This window comes from Notothenia coriiceps, unplaced genomic scaffold (assembly GCF_000735185.1).
Source record: "Notothenia coriiceps isolate Sejong01 unplaced genomic scaffold, NC01 NC01_scaffold00004486, whole genome shotgun sequence".
In the NCBI taxonomy this organism is placed as follows: domain Eukaryota; kingdom Metazoa; phylum Chordata; class Actinopteri; order Perciformes; family Nototheniidae; genus Notothenia; species Notothenia coriiceps.
Genome location: NW_011337187.1, coordinates 2,376 through 8,151, shown reverse-complemented (window position 1 = coordinate 8,151; position 5,776 = coordinate 2,376). Strand labels below are relative to the sequence as shown.

At 41.4% G+C, this 5,776-nt stretch overlaps 1 long non-coding RNA gene across 1 annotated transcript in view; it reads left to right on the top strand.

Moving 5' to 3' along the window:
* The first annotated feature begins 965 nt into the window (after window positions 1-965).
* Window positions 966-5,776, top strand: part of LOC104942363 (uncharacterized) — a 6,916-nt gene continuing 2,105 nt past the window's right edge. The window contains exon 1 of the long non-coding RNA XR_798005.1: window positions 966-976. This is a non-coding gene — a long non-coding RNA (uncharacterized lncRNA). The remainder of the gene's footprint in view (window positions 977-5,776) is intronic.

The window sequence follows — 5,776 nt, the reverse complement described above, 5'->3', positions numbered from 1 at the left end:
TCAAACAACGATCCAATAGAACGTGCCTAATCACAAAGTATCCAGTGGCCTACACACGCCACTAGCCTACCGAAACTACTTCCATGAGCCTACATCGTGTGGTTTCCATAGCGACGTTTAGCGACACACAGCCGTTACACTGTTATACATTGTCTCTCGTTGGAAATCGGTAGCTACAAAATGTCAGATTTTAAAGTTCATTTTGATTTGTTGGGGGGCCTCAGTATTGATGAATGGTTGGACATGGACACAGACCACAAAACCAACGAAAGATTTGCGGCTGTTTCAACTGACGAGTTGAATGCGTTGGAAAAAAGTCACCATGGGAACTACTTTCTAGGAACTACTTTCTGACGGAGATTAACTCAAGCAGAAAGCGTAGGTTTGGGAGCAAATTAGCCCACATTATGAAATTATTTTACGATATTGTTGATTACAATGATAGTTTGTGTCACAGAATCCCAATCATACACTTAAGGCCGTTCTTGAACGTCATTATTGGTACGACAGTACTGCGGTACGCCTGTACTGGAGTGATTGCTTAAATGAAACATGAGTAAAATCATTTGAAAAATGGGGAAATGTAAGTAGCTTGAAATCTTAAAATATCTCGAGATGGATTTATAGCTGAAAGCCTGGTGTGTTACATACACACAAAATGGTATCTTGTGCATCAGTGAGCTCGGCTGGTTGACTTTATCTTAATAATGTATTATTAAGTATTCAATGTATTTTGGATATGAGTAAATGTTACAACCTTTTCAGGGTCACAAACATTGTCACTGACATTAACTAAACAGACCCACATTTGAGAGGTAGGAAAACAATATATACAAAAAAAGTATCTTTAATCCAAGCAAATAACGGAGGCCCAAACTGGAACGTCCCCAACCTGTGCCTGAAGTCCCACAGGAATCATTATTACCTGGGGAGATCTTTCTAGATTGAAATCCCTTGAGAATGTGCAAGCTGTGAAGTCAAAACTCCGGCACAGATGTCTTGCCATATTTTGATCTAGATAAGACACCCCTGATATGCTTATCCAAAGTAAAAGCCGTTTTGATTTTGATTTTCTAATGGGCACCTTTTTTTCTCTAGAGACTTCTGTACAGTTCTATTCAATGTGCAAACTTAAATGCAAATGTAAAGTTGCCTGATTTGAAACTGTACACTGTGAAAATGGGGCTTTATACAACTCTATCGAGACACTGGGGATTCTGACAATTATTACGTGTAAATATTTTACACGAAACGCATCAGGGGAACTTCTTATTTAATGAGGTCTGCACAAATTATTATGCTTGAAAATTGAGCTTTTCCCAGCTGACCCTTTGTGTTGATTGATTTAAATGATGTAGTATGTTCTGTTTGTCACAGGAGCAGCATTGAGAATTCGGAGGTAATGTCTTTGTTTATTTTCCCCCTCAGTTGCATTTTGTCAGGATCAACCTTTCAACTGTATTCTAGTTTATCCTTTCTTTTTTCAGATTGCTTTCGCTTTACATATTTTTGAAATATTATCTCCTTCATCTCCATATTTCTCCCCACCCATTTCTAGGCTCACTACTTTCCTCCCTTTATTGTTGCCAATGCTAACAGGCTTTTCCAGAGTGGCCTTCAGTAGCAGCTGGATCGCGCTGGGAGTCTTTGGAGATAATCCAGGACGTCATATGCCGCTCTCCACTTTATCCTCCTCCGCCTGCCCACCTCTGCTTTTCCTCCTTCACACATTTTAATCTCTTTTTTCTCTCCGCAACCATTCATCCATCCTCCCCCTCTCTCTCCTTTAGCCTACTTCTTCACGTATCTCTCCTTCTTACTCTTCTGCATTTCTTCGCTTGTCAGCATCTCCCTTCCAACTCGCATCTTTTAATCTCTTGTTGCGCTTTTCCACCAGAATCCATCGTGCAGTTAAATCGTTGTTCAATCTTTCTTGAACATTACACTGTCAAAACCAAAATTGGAATTCCATGAAGCTTACGTTTAATAGTGCTCTACTAGCATCACTATGAACTAATACTTAGAACTTTTGACAGCCTGTTTTTACTTCCAGGGGAGGACATTCATTTACCACAATTCTCCAGAAATAAAGTGACTAACAAGGACATATCACAACACTTTTCCTCCATGGCTTAGCTCTCCTCTTTTTTCGCACACTAACCAATTTATCTACCCAATTGGGTCATTCACATTTTGTATCAGGTCTATCTTTAGTTCTCTTTCCTACCAGGTATGAATGTCCTTTGCTGCCTTTTGGGTCTGTTTAAACAATTATGCTGAAATGCAGGTTTTATTTAAGAAAATAGTATTTGATATCAGGACCTTATATGTTTCTAAAAACTGTTGAAAAACACTTCAAAGATGGTTTATTGTGATTTTAGTTGGGACTCTTTTTTAGTTTGAAAATAAAGAAATGTCACAAAACCTCAGAAACCTATTTTTTCTCTAGTTGGTGTGTCAATAAAGTGTAATACATTAACCTGCAACCCATTCAGAAAATGAGAGGCAGCTTTGTGTTGCAATCTGTGCCTCGATGCGTGTTGCAGTGTGCGGTAATCCTGACCTCAGGGAGACGGGATATAAATCGGTCGTGACACTGTCCCACTGTGTTGTCTTTAAAGGAATATTTGTTGTCCCCTTTCCGTCCCTTTTCCTTTGCCAGATTCCCTCTCAACTGTGTATTTCCTCTTCCTGTGTCTTGAATCGTTACCTCTATTTCTATTTTTGACCCCGCTCTCCCATACTGTACTTTTCTTCAGAATCATTAACATACTAACACCAGGCAGTCAAATATCTATGTATCGTATATCCATTCCAAACCCTTTTAGAATGTGTGGACACTGTTTAAATACGAAGCAGGTTATTGCTTGAAAGAAAACTGTGTTTAAGAGTGTGTTCACTTTACTTTCCTGGAAAATTAAAGCTAAAAACAACAGACAAAAACACAGATAATGCAACAAATAAATAAATCACAAAACCTCAGTGGACTGTCGAAGGATTCCCATTCATAACTTAGATTATTTAGCTACCAAGACAAATTTACATTTTAAAGTAAAAAGAAACATTTAATGTAGGGGAACGGTTGAAAACCAAAACCTGATGCAGCAGATGTTTTGTGAAACAAGCCATCTTGTTTCACAAAATATGAAAAAGCAGGCTCTTGAAAAAAATGTGGCAGATTATTGGCTAAACCATTTGTCAATCAAATTTGTTTGGAGGTCAGCCCAGAGAAGAGCGAAACATGTTCTTTTACCATTGAGAAAGCTTTCAATACTCTCCAGTTTTGCTAGAACTGCTTTATTTGTGCTAACTTTCGAATGTGACGTGATGAAAAAAAAAGAAGCATCTTCAATGATTGAAAATAGTACAGTGTGTATCTGATATATAATTCAACCAAGAAATACCAGCTTCTCATTCACACTTACTGGCCAACTGATACATGATGCAGTTTAGTGAGATTTATGGGCCTTTGTCCTTATGAAGGATATCGGAACAGAGAAAAGAGCACTCTACATTCACAGTATGCTCAGGACTCTAATCCTCAGAGGAGCTGGGTGACCCAAAGCTGAGCCATATCTTGGTCTTTATACTGAAGATAATCTAACCAGCAGGACGGAAGATAAGCAACCAAACCAATTACCACACTGACATGCTGCTACAAATGCCCAGTTTGCACACTGCCACTGACACACATGCTATCAAACCTCTTTCCTGTCTAAGTGGGTCTTTTTATTTCACAATCCACTGTCAGCAAGGTAAGCCAAACATGCACGAGTCAACAAATCCCGACAGCATTGGCTATTGTTCCAGGCATAGCCTCTCTCTGTGCTTTTATTTTGTGCTTTCATTCCTTCGGAAACACCTGTGAAATCAGTCTTACCGCTCCTCTGGCAACATGACAATATGTGGCAGAATGCAGCTGACTGCTCTGCGCCTTTGTTTTTATTCACACCAGTAAAACAGAGCCAGCAGAAAGAAACGACCGGCTACCGTCACTCCCCGAAGCAGATGCTGTTTAGGTCTGAATTCCGGTGAGGCACCTGAGCTTCACTTAAAACACCAGTAGTGGAAAGTAACTCAGTGCATAGGTGCTGTTCTGTAGTGTAATGTTGATATACTTTGAGTATCTGTTATGTCACACATACTTTAACTGTATTAACTGTTTGTTTTTTCAGTGACAACATGCGTTTTACTGCACTGAAAAACTGAAACGCTGTCTTTAATTAAACGTATTATGTCAACAGATTTCACAAAACTGTATTAGGTTAGCTATGTTCAACTTAATATTATTGCTTTTAACTAACCTAATGAAGCTCAGCGCAAGTTCAGACAGGAAGACCTATCACTTCGTATTGCACGTCATGGCAATACTCGCTCCCTTCACTAAATGATAGGGAGCGCCACTCCTCAGCAAACCTATCACGTCCCTCCATTCACAAGCCTAATCATCGCACCTGGTAATCCCTCTATATATGCTCTCCCCTTTTCCATCAGCTGTCTTCCAGGTGTCAACGCGCAACCCTCCTCCACCCCTTCGCCTCCTGCTTCCAACTCAGGGCCAAGCTCAACCTTCTCCCTTCCAACCGGACCTAAACCACTTATCACCACCACCAGTGTCTAGACCCGGGGGGGTTCATCGGAAACGGTTCTTTCCTTCCCGAATGACATCCTACCAAACCTGGGCCTCATCGCCAAAACACCATTTCATTCACTTGCTACAAACTGTCATCATTATGTTCATTTATATAATGTGACCCGATAATAAACATGTATTCCATACATCACGTCTCTCCTGAGTGAAATACCGTTATCTGAAATGTGTTGACATGATACATTTATTAAAGTCAACGTTTCAGTTTTTTCAGTGTGGATAGTTCTCATTCATAACACTCCGTTCGATGTCTCACTATGGGATGCGCCTCAACGCGTATGCAAACAGAAGCATCAATCTCATTACACCAATCCTGATTGGCTGGTGATCTTGACGTCTACGTCAGGGAATCCACCCACCCTATAAGTAGCTTGCGCTACGACGCAGCGTCATTCAAACACCTCTTCTCGCTTCAGAGCACATCTCAAATTATCAGTAGCCGGGCTAGCTTAACGGTCCACAGACTGAACCCAAAGCTAACATTTGGTCGACGGGCGCTTGCCAGTTACTTTTTTGCTTTGCAAGAAGACTGAACAATATTAACACACCAGTTAATATTGTAATCTGCCTCGCCGTTTCTTTCTTTCGAAATTACGGTAAGGTTTGATTTTTTTCTTCAAGCTAGTAACATACCTGTTGCTAGCTTTTCTTCTCCTCCACACCGACACCACGGTAGCGAGGACGTTCTCTTTTCTCTCTCACACCAGAGGAGACGGAGATAAAAACCAAAAGGTATTAACACACCAGTTAATATTCTTTTAAGAATAAAATCTACGCTGTCGCTTTTTCCTTTCGGATTAACGACAAGGTTGGATTTTTTTCTCGGTAACGTACCTGTTACTAGCGTGTCCACTCCACGCCGACACCCCGGCGAACAAAGATGGACCCTTCTCTCCCTCACACCAGAGGAGTCAGGGACTCGGAGGCTCGGCTATGCGGCTCCGGGTTTAAGATCTCAGGCACAGACTCACACCAGGTATGCTCGTCCTGCCTCGGGCTGGAACACGCCCAGGAGGCTATCGATAACCCCGGCTCGTGCGGGCATTGTGCCCGCTTCACCATTAAGAGCCTCCGCCGACGGCTAGCACGCCAAGCTAGCTTGTCGGGACAGGACCCCCTCATGTC